The 20811-nt window shown below is 39.1% G+C and overlaps 1 protein-coding gene across 9 annotated transcripts in view; it reads right to left on the bottom strand.

Moving 5' to 3' along the window:
- The window catches only part of LOC123313101 (disintegrin and metalloproteinase domain-containing protein 11), a 357012-nt gene that overhangs the window by 291886 nt on the left and 44315 nt on the right, over positions 1-20811 (bottom strand). The window lies entirely within an intron of this gene.

Raw genomic sequence — 20811 nt, 5'->3', positions numbered from 1 at the left:
ATTTTCCAGACTACATGTCAAAAACAAAATGATCTTTTAGCAGAACTTTCACTTAGTTATGTGGCTTGAGATCTTTTGCTATTTCACAGAAGCTTCCTTGGCCATTGTTCTTTTGGGTAAAATTACCACCACGGCTTGAGAAATTTGCCAGAATACAGTATACTATAACAAACAGATGAGTTTCGGAGATCTAGGACGGCAGATTATTTCCAGAACATTCAACAATTCTGTTTAAAAGATCTGAAGTATTAACCAAAAGGACATAAATTTCAAAGGAGAGTGAAAGAAAAATCAGAACACATTACTGTTGAGGAGTAGAAGCTAAAATAAGAATTCTAGGAATAAACATGTTCATATTATCAGGAAGAAAAACAACTTTAGGAACCATTCCGTAGAAAATAAGGGTGAATTAATTCCCCCTTCAAAACAGTATTCATTTCAGTTTCTAACAATCCCTAACTTCCCCCAATAACAATGTCATTCTGAATCCCACCACAAATAGAAACAGCAGCTCAGTTTCTCCAAATGGGAAGACACTTCAAACTCCTGCTTTCCTACTTTGGGATATTGTATCCCCGAGGATATACCGTAAAGGGTTGGAACATAATTCCCGAGCTATCTACGCCATTTTTACCGTGTAACTTGTAAACGAGAGCTAAAAGCGATCACTTCCAGTAGATAGAGTCATAGATTGAATAGTTCAAAAATTAACGGTACGATTTACGTAGATATAATAATACGAGGATGTATTGATATCTAGTTAGCCTAGATCAGTTCCATGCATAGAAAAAAATATTTCGTTACCACAGCAACGAACAATAACTCATTAGAAGTGTCAGTGTGGAGCTTGAGGTCAAAAAAGTAAACCAGAGTTAAGCAATAAATAGAAAGAAAGAAGATGTCCACCGAAATTGTGAAAATCGAAAAATTGGAGTATCAAGCCATCATCAAGTACCTGTATTTAAAAGGGTTAAGAGGTAAGCAGATTTACGAAGATATGCTTAATACCCTTGGTGATCAATGTCCTTCGTATGCGACCGTGAAAAATTGGACTGCAAGCTTCAAAAGAGGTAAATTTTCCATTGAAGATGATGACCGATCGGGAAGGCCGGTTTCTGTGTCAGTCCCCGAAAATATCGATGCAGTTTATGACATGATTTTATCAGACCGTGGAATTGGGCTGAAACGGATATCTGAATCACCGAATATTACATACGAACAGGTTCGTCATATAGTTCACGTCAATTTGGACATGAGAAAAATTGCTGCAAAATGGATCCCCAAATGTTTGAATGTTGACCAAAAGCGTGCAAGGGTAGAAGCATCGCGTTCGATCTGTGCTCGATTTGAAAACGATGTAGACTTCTTAAACCGAATTGTTACTATGGATGAGACTTGGGTACATTTCTACGATCCAGAAACAAAGCAACAATCGATGGAATGGCGACACTCTGATTCTCCAAGACCTAAGATGTTTCGTGTCCAAAAATCTGCTGGAAAAGTTCTTGCTTCAGTTTTTTGGGTTTCCCATGGAGTAATCGTGATTGATTTTTTGGATAAGGGTAGAACAATAACCAGAGATTACTATTCGACGTTACTGATCACTCTACGGAAAAAAAATCAAAGAAAAAAAACGCGGAAAGCTATCCAAAGGTGTTTTGTTTCTGCAGGACAACGTCCCTGTGCACCAATCTCATGTTGCCATCCGAAAAATTCGTGATTTAGGGTTTGAATTACTAGAACACCCCCCTTATCACCAGATTTGGCTTCATCCGACTATCATCTCTTTCATCAACGGAGTTTAGCAGCTTACCTAGTTCAAAGAACGTGTGATAAAATTCGACGAAAAATTCAAAACGAAATAAGAAAGATTTCAGTTCAGATTCGGGTAGATCATTTGTAACACCCATGACATATTGGAATGAAAGTTCAAAATAACCTCCCTCGTCATCCCGAACGAGAAATCGATTGACACACACACTCTCCATTTCACTCCACTATCCGGGATTTCCATGAGGGTTTGCCACGCCGAATTCCCCGTAGGAGATGCAGATTGCCGCCGGAACTCGGACGGCGATATTCTTGGCGAGAACCGTATTTTTCACCCCTATACTCCGGGGAAGGTCAAGGAGGACTTCAAGGAAACTCATTACGGCCGCCATCAACTGCTAATTCCCCCGCGTCACAATCTCCAACTTCGAGATATATATCCGCGCGACCACGCTGTTATGAAACTTTCTCACTTTGGTGCGTGACTTTGTGTCGACGCCCTAGGGTCCCTATCAAAATGCGTAATAAAATATTTTGACGGAACGTGTGACACAGCCTCAGTGTTCGGTAGAGAAGATATATCGCGTCATTCGGAAGTTTCATGAGGATCGTTCTCATCCGAATGAATTATGCATCGCGGGAAACGGGAGAATATGAATATGGAAAAAAAATTGGGTCCGATTACGGAATTCTTCTGCCGGTTTATTCGCGACGATTGGAGAAATGGCCAAGTATACAGGCTGAGTATTTGACTCGTACAAAGATTTTAGCAGTAGATTCTTGAGGTCAAAAGAAACACTTTTTTCCTTCAACATTTTTTCCGATTCGGCGGTGATAAAAAGATACAGCCATTTTAAGTTTTCATAATGAGCTATGCCACCTCTGGAGAAACCAAATTCCCTTGAGAACAACAAGCTAAATCTGTGACACTACACAACTGTGGATCGTTTAAACAGAGTTGCATTCAGCCAAAGAAACCAATTTGTCAAAATTTCACAGATACTTTTTAATTTTTGAACGTCGAATTACTCGAAAACGGCGCATTATACGAGAAAATATGAAGATTACTTTTATTTTACAAAACGTTCAAATATCACCTAAATAGCGTCCAACTTAGATTCATAAGTTGGGTTCTTTGATTTTCTGGTATTTTTATGGTACGTTATGGTCATAATGAGAAAACTGGAAGACGTGGGTGATATCTTGTATTCGAAAAAGATTCAACTTTATTTCAAGATTCTTTTCATTCGATGAAACCATAAATGAAATAGAACTACAAATAACTTTTTTTATGGTTATTCAAAAGCCGAGCGGATTCGGAAAAAACGATAAAGGAAAAATGTGTTTCTTTTGACCTCAAGAATCTACTGTTAAACATTTTTTACGAGTCAAGCAATTTGTATACAGGGTGATTCACGGCGATGGCCTATTAGACGTTTATGGAAATCACAATTTCTCCCAAAAATATTTTCAGACGACCACTTCCTTATTTCAAATGGCACACGAAGTATATCTTTGCATCGTTGGATAGCTAATTTTATGGCAATTTCAATAGTATGCCATACCTTGGTCAAAAACTCAATGGTTTATGAGTTATTGGGAATCTAAGGAAAAAATTGTGAAAATAGAGGCCACACTTCTCGTAATATTTCTGTAAGGAAGGTTTTCTCAAAATTTTTTCAACATTGCGATTAACTGTGACTTGCGTATTACTTTTCAACTTTCATCCCTGAAAATAATTGTATTAGACTAGAGAATACTCATTCATTCATTGTTGAATCTCGTTACTGAGAATAAATCTACAAAAAGACTATCGGTGCCATCAAACTTATAATTTCTTAGGGCTACTTGCGAGTGTGTGCCCTCCTGTGACTGAAGAGACCCAACCGTGACCTACAGATCCTTCCACACTCCGGGCATGGATAGTCACCAACCAGATCTGGCCGCCGCTGTATTCTTCTCGAGTCTCCATTATAGCTGTGAACCAAAGACCTCCACTGTGACCTGTCTAACGCTAGTTGTTCCCAGTTATGATTGGCATTAACTGATTTTAGGGATTGATGCAGTTAATCCTTGAACCGCTTATACTGGCCTCCTGGTTTCCGAGCTCTCTCTGTGAATTCGTCGTACAGAGCTATTTTTGGGAGTCTTGTGTCATGCATCCAACTGCAAGACTTCGCATTCGAAACTTTGTGGAACCATCTGATGTGCATTATCTGTCTTAGATGACGTTGTTGCGTTTGTTCAAGCTGTTTAATATGTCGCCTGTAGGGCGTCCAGCTTTCGCTTCCGTAAAGAAGCGTTGGGAGGACCACTGCTTTGTAAACAGCTGTCTTGGTCTTCAGATCTTCAGCTATGACGAAAATATTGAACAGTAAAGGCGCTAACCCGTCTTCTTGTTCTTTTATTCCAGAGTTGGTTAAGAAATGGTCGGTTGTAGAGTTGTAGAGAATAGCGCTCTATTTTAGTACCAAATTTCAGGAATTTTCCTTCAGTATTTGCCCAGTAAAAACCTGGCTGTCGAGCAGACATATAAATAAGCAGGATCAAATAACTCCGTTCAAAAAAAAAAAAACACCCATTGACGTTTCTGCTTTCACGTGATGTAATTATCAAAATGTCCCCTCCTCGTCCGTCGTATCTGATTCAATGACGTCTAATTAATTTTTTTCCCCGAATTTCGTCGGAGCAACTTTTTAATTTCAGTTCTTGCTCTTTGTAGTCAGTCTACCGTGAGCGGGAATGCGATAATTGGCCGTGAAAGAAAGGAGTAAAAGTAAAAGACCATCCCGGGTCCCGGGGAAAAATCGCGAATGATGAATTATTCACTTTTCCGCACTTTCCTGTTTTCCAGATTCCCTGCCAATTTCCAGTTTGATACTGCGAGATTTGATGTAATTAATTTCGGTGATTGTCTTCAGAAGAAGATTCAATTTGAATGAAATGTTGGAACAAGTTCCTGCCTGTTGAGGCGGAAAATTGTCCGGAGTTTTTGCTAGTGGCTGATTGGGGATTTGTTCTTTCGTCGGCTATAATTGAGCAAAGGATATTTCCCTGCAGGTATCGACTAGATTTTCTTCGCGACGAGATTGTAGACGGCGGGGAGAGATTCGTTTGAAAATTTCTCACTCAACATGGTATCCTCCTCTTTTGATAAAATATAGAACAGGAAATTTTCACTCGGATTCAGTTAGTTCAGTGAAGAGCAAACTCTTTTCGTTCAAGAAAACGCAAAAAATTATTGAGAAAAACAATGAGTATTTCACTGGAATCCGACAGTAAAAAAACTGATATTAACAAGTTTTTGGACAAAACCTAGAATACGTGGATGTACTGATATCTAGTTAGCCTAAACCAATTCCATGCATAAACATATATTGCATTACCATAGCAACGAACAATAACTCATTAGATATGTCAGTGTGAAGTTTGAGGTCAAAAGAGTAAACCATAGTTACGCAATAAATTAAAAGAAAGAAGACGTCCAGCGAAATTGTGAAAATCGAAAAATTGGAATATCGAGCCGTCATCAAGCACATGTATTTGAAAGGGTTGAGAGGTAAGCAGATTTACGAAGATATGCTCAATACCCTTGTTGATCAATGTTCTTCGTATGCGACCTTGAAAAATTCGACTGCAAGCTTCGAAAGAGGTAAATTTTCCATTGAAGCTGATGACCGATCAGAAAGGCCAGTTTCTGTGTCAGTCCCCGAAAAAATCGATGCAGTTCATGACATTATTGCAGAAGCATCGCGTTCGATCTGTGCTCGATTTGAAAACGATGTTGACTTCTCAAACCTATTTACTATGGATGAGAGTTGGGTACATTTCTATGATCCAGAAACAAAGCAACAATCGATGGAATGGCGACACTCTGGTTCTCTATGACCTAAGAAGTTTCGTGTCCAAAAATCTGCTGGAAAAGTTCTTGCTTCAGTTTTTTGGAATTGCCATGGAGTAATCATGATTGATTGTTTGGATAAGGGTAAAAAAACAACCGGACATTACTATTCGACAATACTGACCACTCTACGGGAAAAAATGGAAGAGAAAAGACGCGGAAAGCTGTCTAAAGTTGTTCTGTTTTTGCAGGACAACGCCCCTGCACACAAATCTCATGTTGCCATGCAAAAAATTCGTGATTTAGGGTTTGAATTACTGGAACACCCCCCTTATTCACCAGATTTGGCTCATATCATATCTTTCCTTAACTGAAAAAAATTCTAAAACTTTTAAATTTCGAAGCTCATTGCTGAAGTAGTCAAAGAAGAAACAAATGAATCGTCTCGAGAAACAGGAAAATGTCCCGATAATTATAGATTATCCTCGTGAAGAATGTAGCGGAAAATATCGAATGAATCCAGTAAAATTGAAATGTAAAAGGACCAATATCCTGGTCATTCCGTGTCATAAAGCACTGAGGTGTTTCATCGGTCATAACTCACATCTCCAGGGCGTAAGTTTAATATTGTCAAGGTGTACATTATGGTCGATAATAGCGAAGCTCGTAATATCGAAATACGTAAAACAGTCGTTTCACTGTCCCGTACGTAATAAAACTATAGTGGATAACGTTTATACCGAGCTCGACGTTCTCCAGAAAAGAACTAGCGTGCCGTTTATGACGAGGAAAATGCGTTAATTTCCCTGCAGTCGATTGATATTCATGTAAAAGTGAGACCGTAAAATTTTGAAGTTGTCTAGGCTAAACTCGAATGGGTTCTTAGATGGATACGTAGCTAGTAAGTCTATAGCTCACGAAGTGCATTTTACGAACTATTAAATAGTCGAGATGGGCCATGTAATATTCAACATTTCAGCTGCATACAAGATAAGGTGGATAAGTGGATAGGCGATTCTCCACTGGTCTGGTAGCAAAAAGCAGGTTTCAAAGGGAAAGGAAACAGGGAACAGCCCTTTCTTTCCTACAAGCCTCGTGGCTATCGCCTCTCTGATAATGATAACAGAAGGCACCCCACTCAAAGTTGCTCAATATCATTCTTGTTTACTTAAAATAGATTTCACAACAAAAGGGATGACGAATGGTGCGATAACTGCGTCGATATTACAGAGGATTACTTTGCATTTGAAAAAAAACTCTCGGATCATCCTGCCCGCAAGGCGTCGCCAGCAACTGGGACAAAAACGCCTGACAAACCCGAGTAGGGCAAACTAATATTCAGAACCAGACATAGTATTTCTTGGGGATTCGAATGACCAGAGACGATGTAGAATCGTATAGGGATTACCGGTCAGGTGACCAGTTTTTGTTGTTTTCTTGCCTCAGCCTGGGAACCACCTACACAAATAATCATCAAACCTTTCAACTATGATTGAGTTTTCTTGTTTCAAATTTACTTACACCGTTCATACATATTGTGTCAGTATAAAAATTCACTCTGAGCAGAAGGTTATCTTGGTGGTTCCACCCCACAAGCTTGTACGTACATCGATATCGTTCGCAGCATCCCAGGCGCCAGAAATCAAATGGAATGCAACGCGGGAATATCTCGAATTGCCATAAATGAAAATTCTACATGCGTTACCGATAGATGAATAATGGTCGGTGCTCATGCTTCGGTGAATTTTAAAATCTATTTTGCATTCAGAATATAAATCGGTCCGCAGTCGGGGCAGGTATATGCAGGACCGTTGTGACGGTGGTGGTTAGGGGCAAAAAATGATTAATGATCTGTATTGTCTCGAGAGTCGTACGTTTTATAACGATACAATAAATTATCGGAGAAAAATGGAGCCTGGCTGGGTGTCTCCGATTTCTAAATGGTCATATTTTCAGTCGTTTTATGTACAGCGTGTACCAATTTATTTTCTAGGGGCCAAGGTTGACATAGAAATGGCATTCTATCAGCGTTAACCCAAAATTAGTATGTGGCTAGTGAAAGCCAACATACAGAAGTACCTATCAACTCGCAACAAAATACATTTTGTATGATATAAAAGAACTGCTCATCAAAAGTTTAGGATATTTAAGAAATAAGTGTTTTTCCTTCAGAAACTTTTTAAAATATGTATATGTAGAGTTTTTCAAATTGGAATAATAAGATTCCAAAGAAATGATGTTCTCACAGTAGCAAAATGACCATTACCCACTATAATCTTTGACGCTTTTGTTCGCGAATGAGTTCTACTCTTCTAAAGTGCCTGGATGTTGAGTTGCTGGCAGCAAAGTACCGTGAGAGTAAAAGTGATATCAAAATTTGGCTAACACTGAATGAATGGACTTCTTGCATTTGTGTACGATCATCCTGGGACATCCCCAGAGCTCTGTTGGCATCATTATCGAATAAAACTTGCCTTGGTATATAAAAAGATCGATATTTTATTCCGTAGGACAGTTCAATCTTACCTGGAATCAAAAACGATTGAAAAAAAAGTCATTCAATTGTGCAATTCTGATATACATAAACAAGAACTGATTAAACTTGATGCTTGCTTCCCGATGCACCACAACACTCTGTGATTTGAAGAAAATATTCGGAGGATACAGAAAATGTGCATCTTCGCAAAACATCAACATCTCCAACTTTCCACGAACGGAAGATTAGCAAAAAAATAAAAAAATATATGGAAGGAATTATATGCGCATTCGCCATTTCGCAGCGTGTGACCTCGGAAGAAATACTCTGCTCGTTTCCACAGACAAACGGATAGAGTGGCCCGTGCATGCAGGAAATATACATGTTGTTCTTCCTGCAGAGCATTCTTAGTCCGCCTTTATCCCCGTTTTAATTCAAAACACGGAATCGTACACAGGGAATTTATGTGAAAGCTTAAAAGCTTCCCCCATCTCAAAACCTTACTACACCCTCTCTTCTCAAGGCGAACCCACTTGCGTACTTCACCGAAGGAAATGCAAAACGGTGCACTGAATTTCCGACTGAGGAGCAGCCTCTCCATGAACTCCGAAATTATATTTAATTCTCCGAGCCGCGGGCACTATAAACGCAACAGTCGAGGAAGTAGTTGAAGGCTACTCTAGCCACGTTGTGAGGGTGTTTCGTTCGGACTCTGCGCCCTCTCTATTTCATAATTGAAATTTAATTATAAGCTCCCGAGTGGCTGCAAGATTAAATAAAGCTCTTTCATTCGCCTAGTAATTTGAGGCCCTAATTAATTTCGATTCAAAACTTGATAGTTTTTTTTTTTTCGCCGCTGAAGCTGTAATCGAGCTCGATGGTTTACACGTTGAGCTGCAAAGCTTCCACGAGGTCCTGCAGCAAAATTGTAAAGTACATCCTCGATTCATCATTTTATCTCAGGAAAACTTATTCAGCTTGTTGGAAAACGTTGGAATTTTTTGCAAACTTGTTCCTAGAAACGATAGCATTGCCATATTTCCCTCATATATGAATTTTTCTCAAACTAACCATCGTACAATCTTCAAAGCTTCCGTTATTTTTCGGATTATGTTTACCACCCCTTGATAACATTCAGGACTACAAATCAAACTTTCCAACGAATAACCATTCAGGTCAGTTGAATAAGAGATTTCTGTATAAATAAATAAAGAGAAATAAATAATCCAATGTACTATCCGAGGTCTACAGGGCCACATCCGCGAAATGAATAAAAAACACATAAATTTCAACCCTCGGGCCCGCCCATAAATAAACTATTATTGAAGGAATATAACAATATATCAAGAAAGTGAAATGGATATTCCGTTACCAAACAGAAATCGAAACCTCCGGGCCTCGGTTGATTGATGGTGTCCTATTTTTAGAGAGAGTTGTCCCTTTTGTACCGTCGAGCACATTTCACTGTTCCGTGCCGACGCAAAAAATGAATATTGGCGAAGAAATATCGAACGCTGCATTCAGGATCGCCTTTGTTCGAAGTCACCCTGCCAAAGGGGAATTCGTCGGAAAAAATTGTAAGCAAGTCACCCTGCGAACAATGTCGGAGTGCAGTTTTTCACGCCTGCTATCGATCAACCCCAAATTTCAATTAGTTATTGTTTAGAGGCGAAGATGCTCATTGTTCTGCACTGGGGAGATTTTGGTCCAGAATGTTACCACCTAGGAGGAGGTTCACTTGAAACATCGAGCAGAAAGAGCTCTTGAAAAAAATAGTTCGGTGACAAAATATATCAACAAATTATATTGCCGCTTAGTATTTTTTTGTCGATATTTCAATAAAGCGTTTATTTCATAGTGAGCTCCACTTCATAAGGCAAATCTCATGAGTAAATTATCCATTAGTTGAAAATTACGTAATTAGTTATCAGGTACTTACTTATTTGCGAAATGTTTGGAAATACAAGTCAATCTAACATGGAACATACCTGCAAAAAAAGAATACATGAATTTCATATTGATTATCGATATCTGGTGCTTTTTCCACTATTGCTATTACGAGGATATATTGAAAAATTCTTAGCCTACTATAGAATAAAAAAAAATTTTAATGTCAAAATATAAAATATTCTCCTCTTAATGGAATACATTTATTACAGACAACCTGCATCGTCTCTAGACCTTCAAAAAAAAATGTTTCTTCTTGCTCTGCAAACCAGAATTCCACAGCTTTCATAACCTTCTCGTTGGAAGAAAATTTAAGACCTTTTAAACTTTTTTTCAGTTGAGGAAAGAGATAATAGTCGGATGGAGCCAAATCTGGGAATAAGGGGGGTGTTCTAGTAATTCAAACCCTAAATCACGAATTTTTTGCATGGCAACATGAGACTTGTGTGCAGGGTCGTTGTCCTGCAAAAACAAAACACCTTTGGATAGCTTTCCGCATCTTTTCTCTTTAATTTTTTCCCGTAGAGTGGTCAGTAATGTCGAATAGTAATCTCCGGTTGCTGTTCTACCTTTATCCGAAAAATTAATCATGATTCCTTCATGGCAATGCCAAAAAACTGAAGCAAGCACTTTTCCATCAGATTTTTGGACACGAAACTTAGATCTTGGAGAATCAGAGTGTCGCCATTCCATCGATTGTTGCTTTGTTTCTGGATCGTAGAAATGTACCAAAGTATCATCCATAGTAACAATTCGGTTTAAGAAGTCTACATCGCTTTCAAATCGAGCACAGATCAAATGCAATGTTTCTACCCTTGCACGCTTTTGGTCAGTATTTAAACATTTGGGGTTCCATTTTGCAGCAATTTTTCTCATGTCCAAATTGACGTGAACTCTATGATGAACGCATTCGCATCAAATATTCAGTGCTTCAGATATCCGTTTTAGCCCAATTCGACGGTCTGATAAAATCATGTCATGAACTGTATCTATATTTTCGGGGACTGTCACAGAAAGTGGCCTACCCGATCGGTCATCATCTTCGAAGGAAAATTAACCTCTTTTGAAGCTTGCAGTCCAATTTTTCACGGTCGCATACGAAGGACATTGATCACCAAGAGTATTGAGCATATCTTCGTAAATCTGCTTACCTCTTAATCCTTTTAAATACAGGTACTTGATGATGGCTCGATACTCCAATTTTTCGATTTTCACAATTTCGGTTTACATCTTTTTTCTTTTAATTTATATTTCGTAACTCTGCTTTACTTTTTGACCTAAAACTTCACACTGACACTTCTAATAAGTTATTGTTCGTTGCTATGGTAACGCAATATTTTTTTATGCATGGAACTGGTCTAGGCTAACTAGATATCAATACATCCTCGAATCACTTTAAAATTAAGTGTGGAAGATATCGTAACATAGCTGTGCCATAAAGTGCTCATATTTAAATCAACCGAATTGTTACACGCCAATATAACTACTTCCAGAACGACTCCTATTATCTCAGATTATTCCTTGCTATCCAGAATATAATGAGGACACGCTGACCTATTAGCATCCAGATATTAAGCCGATCAAATCCTTGATTTTCCCCGAATAATTTGTGCTAAATGAAGCCCATTTCAGTTTCCCTCCTATCTGGGGAAACCGATGTAGTTATAACGATCATTATAAAGTTCCGAATCGGAGTAATATTTCTTTGAATTCGCTAAGAAATGGACCCGATTTCATGCTGCACAACGTTCTCGCAGGATTCTGCGAAATTTACCGGAATCTTACTCGTAGATGATAAGACAATTGATACCGAAAATAATGAACGAATTGTCCTTCAATCTTTCTCATTCTTCATTTTGAATTGATCGAGGTATTATGTTTTTTGTGTTCCTCAAATGAGGAGAGCTCTTCTACTAGGTATATGTGTCGTATTAGAGGATCAGTTCTTCATGTACAGGTGGGCAAAATTCGTAGTCTACTATATCTCGAGAACTATAGCAGCTAGAAAAAAACGGATGACACATTCTCGAGCTCTTTTTTCCTTACTATTCCAAATCTTAAAACAGATCCAGCCTAACGGTCATAGATTTTGAGTTATGAACGAAAATTGAGAAATTGTCATTTTCAATAAAGCTGAATAAATAGCTTATTTGAACTCGTATTAGAAATCCCCTCAGTAGACAACGAATTTTGCTAACCCTGTACATTTCAAATTCTAAGCTTCAACTTCATATCATTGACCGACAAGTATCGGAATATTGTCCGAATGGCGAATTGCTTCCATCGACATGACAGAGAAAAAACGTATATCGAATTAGCCTTCAAGCTATTTCCTCATCCTCCAGACTCAGCCATTTCACATACATCCCTCATAATGGCAGAAAGTCCGCTGTACCTTCGTCCTGACCCACTTATTCGAGCACAAAGCGGGATGACCCTATTCTTCGGATCCTGGGATTCGTACATATAAGCCTTCCCAGAATTCGATTCATCTCCGATGCATCATCACATCGCCGAAGACGACTATACGTTCAAAGTCAAATAGTTCTTTGGGGACGAACCTGGGTAACGACGTTACCATTTTCTACGCGGATTGGATTTTCTGCATATATCCCCTTCGTTTGCCTCACTTTACTACGTAAACATTTGCAGAACGTCACTGCTAAACTTTCTAAACGGATTCGGTCTCGTGAAACAACTAACTATGCCCGGGTTTCAAGAATTAGGAGCGGCTCTAGGATGAAACTTGTACATCTATATTGCAGAAGGGTAAACATTATTAGTTGACGTAAAAGCGCCGACTGTTGTGATTAAATATGTATGTAGATCCCGTCGCTTTTAAACCCAGAAAATGCTGAAAGCTTCCAGGAAGGTCAAGAAGTTTTGTCGGGGATATATTCAGTGAGTTGTCGGATGCATCATGATTAGAATTCAATGTTTTACGGATCCTGCTCCATATCATGAAAATAATGATTATCTGAAGTGGCAAGTGACCATCTTCCTCCTTAAAAAATTGTATAATCACTCGTAGGATTGGAATGTAATTGAAAAACATTAAGTTCTTCAGAAAATGACGTTTCTCCACATTTCAAACTCTAGAAGTCGGAGAATACTAACCTCTCTGATTCCTTTTTATCCTATTGGTGGGCTAATCTATCTATTCCAAGATGCAGGGATGGAGATCTGTGATGATTGAACAATTCGTTACTGGGAAAAATCAATTGTTTAAAGAACTTGGATCATCGCAAACTCCACTAGAGAAGTGTTGAAAGTATGAGATAACAAATTAAAGAATTCTTGTCGATGAGCTATCTGAAAGTGGTAACACAGGCCTGAGTAAGGAGTAAAGACACCAAAGAGAAACCCCCGAAGAGCTCCATGTAAACAGAGAATCTTCTTTCAATTCTCTATGACCTGTCTTCTTGGCCATTTGGTCAGGCGTCTTGATATAAAATTCCAGAGAATCTCTGGATTTATTTTTAACCCAAGTCTTCATCTCCTTGTCATCCTTTATAGTTGGTGAGCCCAAGAGGAAAATTCGAGATTTGCTCGAGCGTGTCAGATTAATATAAGGGGAGATACCTTGGACCCTGTAGAGTACCTCTATCAAAAATTAGACCTGTATAATGGGGGAATTGTCTGGGACAACCTGTCAAAATAGTAAAGAACAAACGATCATTGTACATACTCGAGAGTGTCAGATTAAGATATAAGTGGTTAATTACATGTTGAAAAGTATATATTCTCTCAATCTGGGAATTTGAGCTCGACCAAAATGTGTGGGAGGCCGCCAAATGATGCAAGAATAACGGAAAAAATACTATCTGACTCTTTCAGCAAGCTGAAACAATAAAAATAGGGTATAAAGGATAAAAAAATCAGTTTTCTTTAATTATCTCCACTTCTGGGCTTCAAATTGTTTTCGCATTCATTATAAAAGTTATAGAACATAACATTTTCTACAAAGTTTGTCCGAAGCAATTTTCTCCACTTTCGAACGTTTTTGAGATATATGGCGATGAATGTACATTAGACTGTGATTCTGTATTGACCTTGGCCTTTCGCATGTGTGGCTAAACTCCTTACTCTTATCGCCCTCTAACTCAAAAACGGTTAAGAGTATGTAAAATTGCTTCAGACAAAATTTTGATAGAATTTTATTAGCTACAACTTTCATAATGAATACAGAAACGATTTGAGGTACAGAAAAGAAGATATTTGAAAAAATGCCTTGTTAACATCTTCAAACTGTCAGATTAAAAAAACCTCAACTGATTAGTGCCAAATTAATGGGTCAACACGTTCGCAACACCAAGATTAACCATCTGCATGAAAATCTGACACTCTCGAGTATGTACACCTGACATTTTTTTTACATATTTGAGTACCTGCAGACGTTCTCCCCACCGCTGAATACATACATCATAGAATCTTTTTTTTTCTACCGTCTAATCTTCAAAATCCACTAGGTCTCCACAACGCTCGAGTAAATCCCGATTTAGAATCGTCAGCTACCCAACTACACGTCTATAGTTGTTTGCAAAACAAGTGTAGCACTTTTCTACACTCGATTTGATTAACACCAGTGTAGAGGAGGTGTAGTTTATCTAAACCTCCTTTTGACTACACCAGTGTAGAGGAGGTGTAAATCCAATCAGCAAACGAATACTAAAATCGAGTGTAGAAAAGTGTTACACTTTTTGTGCACCCTATGTCGTTGCTTCTACTTGGCTATATCTACTGTTGTTTTGATATGACGAGGTTCAGACGTCTTACGATTCAAGATGGGTAATTTCTACAGAGGAATGACCACGAGTTCAGTAAATTCAGTTGATGGAGAAAATAGGAAACGCTTCTAAATCTGAGAAATCACCCTAGCCAGCACAACAATTTCAAATCCTCAAGATTCAATGCAGGTGCTTGCCCTCAAAGACTATTGGGTGAGTACCCTTTTCTCCTCACACTTCGAAAAAAATCTCATGTTCTACGGCTTTTATCAAGGCACAAACTCCGGATAAAATCAATAAAAGAAGCGCCCTCCGGAACGATCGTACGCAATTTCCTCCAGCGACGTCACAACGACGTCCTGCAGGATTTTATCCCGGTGATGAACCCTCCGGACCGTGAACGATGTAATTTAGTCCCGCATGAAAAACTTGATGTTTTAATCATTACTCCTTCCTTCTTTCGAATGGGAGTCCAACTTAGTTTAACGCCGGGCGCTCATAATGAACATGAATCACTCGAAAAAGCTGATACTTAACTTTGCGACCGAAAGTTCCAGCTCCGGGCGAAAACCTTTAAAAATTACGCGCACTTTGCGGCGGGCACCGTTCGTTGCCGCGGACAAGGCGCTGAGTTATTTTCATGGATCCAGACGTAATTATTTCGAATCGTTCCCGAGGAACGAGATTTCGGGGCTATTCTCGACTATAATTTTATTCAGAACACTGGATTACTCCGGGAATGGGGTTATTATAACGGCTAAATTGTTATGCGATATTTAGTCAGTTTCTTCATCTTTTATTCTTATACGTCCAGGATGGAGACGACTTATCTGTGCTCATGAGAGCTTCGAATATATTACAGATTACAGATCAGTTGGGCGATCAGTGAGGTCTATTGTGGAACACTAACAAGCTCATCTAGACTTTTGCCTCGAGCCCCATCTTCTTGAGAAAAGAAATAGTGTCAGATGGCGAGTTATTCTTGAGCTCCTCTAGATTCAGCATGAGAGAATCGAAGGTTTTCTGACTCTCTATTTGCCACCGGGCAGTCACTCTAGTTATACTCAATGGCTTTTTATTCCTGCAGACAAAGCCTGCGGAGGTCTGAGTCCTGCAGTGACCCGTAAAGACAGCCAGATCCCGAGATCCCAGATTGGTTTTAGAGAATGCGTACAAGTGGTTAGTATGCTTTTTGACAGGTACATACAGCTGTTATTTCATTCCATAACTGAGGTAGTGGAAACTCCGATAGTTGATTCGCTGCAGTCGATCTTTCTCTGGCTTAAGCTTCCGATAACTCGTTACCTCTGAGTGTCCAGGTACCTGAAATGCTGTCGTTAGCCTGTCCAGGCTGGCACTGAGCTCGGCCAGTGCTCCAGAGCTATGTTTGGTTCTGGATTCGTGAGTTAACTTACAAGGTCCTAAGTAATGTTCCTTGTGGTAAAGCCAGTCATCTCTGCTGGGTAGCAGAGCAATGAAGGCCCTGTCAGGGCTAGTTCTCATTACAACAAGGTTTGGCACGTAGCACCATCTTGTTGAAAATAGTTCCAACAATAGAAAATATTAATCATAGCTTGGTAGTGCAATCTTTTCACCTTAACAGTTGCACCAGCCTCATTTTCGAATAAGTAAGGTCCAATCACACCGCCAGCCCAAAAACCGAACCAAACAGTGACAGTTTGAGGATAAGGAGGCTCTCTTCAGCCGAATTCGACAATTCTGCTTATTATCGTAGCCTCCGAGGTAAAAATGGGCCTCATCACTGCTGATGATGATGCATCGAAAAACAATGCAGCAGTGATGAGGCATTTTTACCTCGGAATCCTAGAATGATTCTTGAAGAGCCTCTCTATCAGAGCGTCTCTTCAGTTAACACTGAACTTTAAGTCTTCATGCAAAAAATACGATGTAACGTCGTTTGTAGAATGCCTAATTCCAAAGACGACGAGGAATCGACAAGCCTGGGTTTCCATCAACACTACGGGCTACAGCAGCAATATTCTCAGTTGTTCTTAAGCGACGCATACAATTTCGACTCTTCATATCACTAACAAGTCCTAACAGCTCAAATATTTCCATCAGTTTCACTATTGATAGCCGAGAAGGTGCTTCACAACGACCCAAAAGTGCCTCAGTGATTGCAAGATTTTCACGATTTCAGTAGTGAATTATAACAATTTGAATGCGTTGTTGGAGCCAAAGATTATAGAGTAGAAAGATAGGAAACGAAGCGACTAAAGTGATGTGAGCGCCATCTGTGTTTCAAATGTGTTTTTAAGGCCTTAAGACTGGTTAAAATATCAATTCGAGGGACATACGAAATATTGCGAAATGTCAGAGTCAGATGGCCGTTTCGATCAAACACGTTTTGAATGTTTTGATTCTCGTATCCATAGACAACCTCGTATCGCCTTTTGTTTATCAAGCTCGTTGCTGATTATTGAAATTTTGTCTAATTTCTTGGCGAAAACCTCAAAATATCGTTCGAAAATTATTGTATGGTGAAGAACTGTGAATCAAATAAGACGAATTTCACTGATGAAAATGGGAATGTAAGTATTAAAACTGGTAACATGTGACTCGGTCATTCATTGATTTTTATTTTCAGTGCTACGAACTACGAAGTGGATTTTTGAGGGCGTAAAGGCCTACAAACACTACTGACTACACCATGTGCAATGAATATTTTACTTCAATTCAATTGAGAACTGTTCATCCACGTAAATTGTTGTATGCAGGAAGCATCCCTCGCATGAATGGCCCATTTAGAGGAAATTATGACTTTTATTCGTCCATTCAAAGATTTTCAATTGCCTTCCATATATTCAGAAATGCAAAAGTTTTATTGATTTCGATTTGGGAATCGGGTGACTGTCAAATTGTTGTTTGAAAAGTCAAAGTTTTATGAAACCTTCTGTGAGTGTTTTGTTCATTCGTCAATCAATTTGTATATTTTGTTTCATGAAGAGACCATACCATGAAAAAATCATAAAAAGCATGAAAAAATTATACTGACCGGCTTGAATACAGGTCTTGTATACCTCTGTAAGGTTTTTTCAATTGTGGTTCTAAAAATTTTGTAAATCATATGAAAATAACGGAAATATGTATCCTATGACGGTAAATTGAATATTGGTACATATTAATTTCTGATATAAATTGTACAAATTCAACTAAGTTTATTAATTCAAAACGTTTTGCACAGAAAAAACACCAGATAACCATACACTCTTGTGTCCTAGGCAAAGCTCTATTCGCTGTCCATAATTTCAAATTTTTGTAAATTTTTTATAGATTGCAAATAAAAATTCATCACATCCAACAGCGTATTCCATTGATACCAATTGATTCCAAACAATCTTTAGATGAAAATTTACATCCTGATCACAAAACAAAACCATCCTTCTGTTTTGTCGCTCAGGATGTTTGTTTTCTGGTCTCAACAAGGTCAATATTGAAATTCAATACAAGGAATAGAATTCGAATTTCGCGCCCCTCAATTATAAAACAGAAAACTGTTATCAAACAGTTTTTCTGTATTGACGATACGTTTTCAGCGCCATCTCATTGTCAAATGTGTTTTCACTGGCCAAAATGTAGTCGGTTTTTAGCACTAGCGATATGAGGGCGTTTCCTATCTTTATACTCTATAATCTTTGGTTGGAGCGTGTGTCGTTCTATTTTTTGTAATGGCGTAGTTTTTACTTGTCAAATGTCAAAAAAAGACAGCTTCAAAAGTGACAGCTGCCCGAATAGCGACAATTCTAAATGAAACAGAATGAAACCTCTCGTTGTTGCTCTTCGATATAATGTTGTCGTAACAACCTCCTCCAGTAATATATTATTAGGAACTTTGGACCGAAAAGGGACGTAATACAAGACGTTATAACGTTCAACCGTCCATAAAATGCACTTCCCCGAACTCTCATCAGCGCCGAAGGCTGAACAAACAAACCGGAAACCTCACCGTCGACCGAATGAAGTTTTAATTTCGGGAAATAAACCTCTTTCCGCAAAATTGGGGGAGCTCTGCGTAGGAAAACCGATTAGGTCGCTCCAATCTAATTGTTTATGAAGAAAATAATTTCTGAAGTTCTTGCCCCGTCTGGTGGCGTCAAAGACGACCGACGACGGCCCCGTCCACCCCCGCGCCCCCTCCGGGTCCAACGTCGGAGATTCGGGCCACTTTGAGCGGAGATCCTGATGGGGAAAGGCTCAGAAGTAAGTTTGCTCTCGTCCTCTCCTGCGAATTTTGTCTGTCTGCCGCTTGAGTTCGGGGTCAGCGATTAGGTGGAGGAGGGCGGTATTCAACAGATACTTGGGAGAGATTTTGTTGCGAATTATTAATACTGAAAGGTGGAGAACCCCGGGTTGCCGCCGGAAAATTGGGTTGTCTAATAAAATTTGGGGATGTTTCCTTTTGACGTTAGCGTGCTTGTTACGCTTCGCTCCTAATGCTGCGGAGTTGGTAATGACGCTTTGCTATTCTGATGAATTAACCCATAACTGCATGTTTTCTCCCGTAAAGTGAAGGTTTTGGCCGCGTTTTATACCAACTCAAAGACTGCTCTTAATTTGCAGAAAATATTATCTTTCATGCGTGTCCTGAAAAGCATCAATGTTATGTTATGTCAAAAACATCGATTGCAATAAAATTGTAACGTTTCTTAGCTTCTGCTGCACCATTTTCCAGGTAAACTGTCAATTTAACGTTCTGAATTGTTATATTGAAATAATCAGCAGGCTATATTAGGCCTTTTATAGCTGAGGACAAGTTCAGAAACGTTTGCCAACCTTGCAAATACTCGACCAAACAGTTACAAAGAAAACGTATTGCTTTTAAATTATATTTGAGCCTTTCGGTTTCTTTAATCATTTTACAATCCTTGGAATGTAACCGGCTTTCAAATCTAAGTGATATGGAAGAAAATTCATATTGTATTTTCAAGGCGTTTTGTTCGTTTTTCGTGCATTATATTTATGGTTTCGTCACAGAACGCCTCAACTACTAATGTAATACCTATATGAGACTGCGCAAAAGGTAGATATAAACTTCGTATTAAGAAAACCCCCCTGATAAATCACAGATTAATGGGCCAACACTGCTGCAACACCAACATTACACTTCTGTATGAAAATCTAACACTCTCGGGTTTGTACAAGAACCGCTGTGACCTTGCATGACGTCCGCATTGTTAGTCTTTTGAAAAGTAGCTTCCTTTTATAATCATGAACATGAACATCAACATGAACTTATTATCAGGGACACGTAGGGCATATACATTATCTTAATCGACACGCTATCAGTCATGGTGCGTAAGCCCTTGGGGTAGTGAAGAGAAAGTCCCGTCAAACCCCTGTTTGCGTTCCCGCGTCATAAGAGTTGAAATCGAAATCTCTTCTTTTCTATCAGTCATGGTGCGAAGTCTTTGGGGTAGACAATAAGAGATACAGCTCGTCGTCAGCGAAATCCCGTTGTTGCGCTCAAAATAGACCTTTTCTTTGCTATCAGTCATGGAGCGTAGCCCTTGGGGTAGCGAATAGAAGTCTCGAGTAGATCCTGATTAGTGACAGATTAATGGGCCAACACTGCTGCAACACCAACATTACACTTCTGTATGAAAATCTGACACTCTCGGGTTTGTACAAGAACCGATGTGACCTTGCATGACGTCCGCATTGTTAGTCTTTTGAAAAGTAGCTTCCTTTTATAATCATTTTCAACTTTTCCGTACGGCCAGCACCACCACGCAAACTGTCAGATTAACATGAACTTATTATCAGAGACACATAGGGCATATACATTATCTTAATCTGACACTCTCGAGTAGTACGTACACCTGATGATTTTTTTAAATCTTTGAGAACCTGCAGACGCTTTTCCCATCGCTGAAAGTGCATGCTTCATATAACTTTTTTTTTTTCTACCATCTGATCCTCAAAATCCCCTAGGTCTCCACGACTCCCGAGTAAATCCCGATTTAGCATCTTGGGCTCCCCAACTACCACATACGGTTCAATCCAATCGTAATGCCGAACGATCCGACGAA

Source organism: Coccinella septempunctata, chromosome 5, assembly GCF_907165205.1.
Source record: "Coccinella septempunctata chromosome 5, icCocSept1.1, whole genome shotgun sequence".
Classification (NCBI taxonomy): domain Eukaryota; kingdom Metazoa; phylum Arthropoda; class Insecta; order Coleoptera; family Coccinellidae; genus Coccinella; species Coccinella septempunctata.
This window is presented reverse-complemented; position numbering and strand designations above follow the sequence as displayed.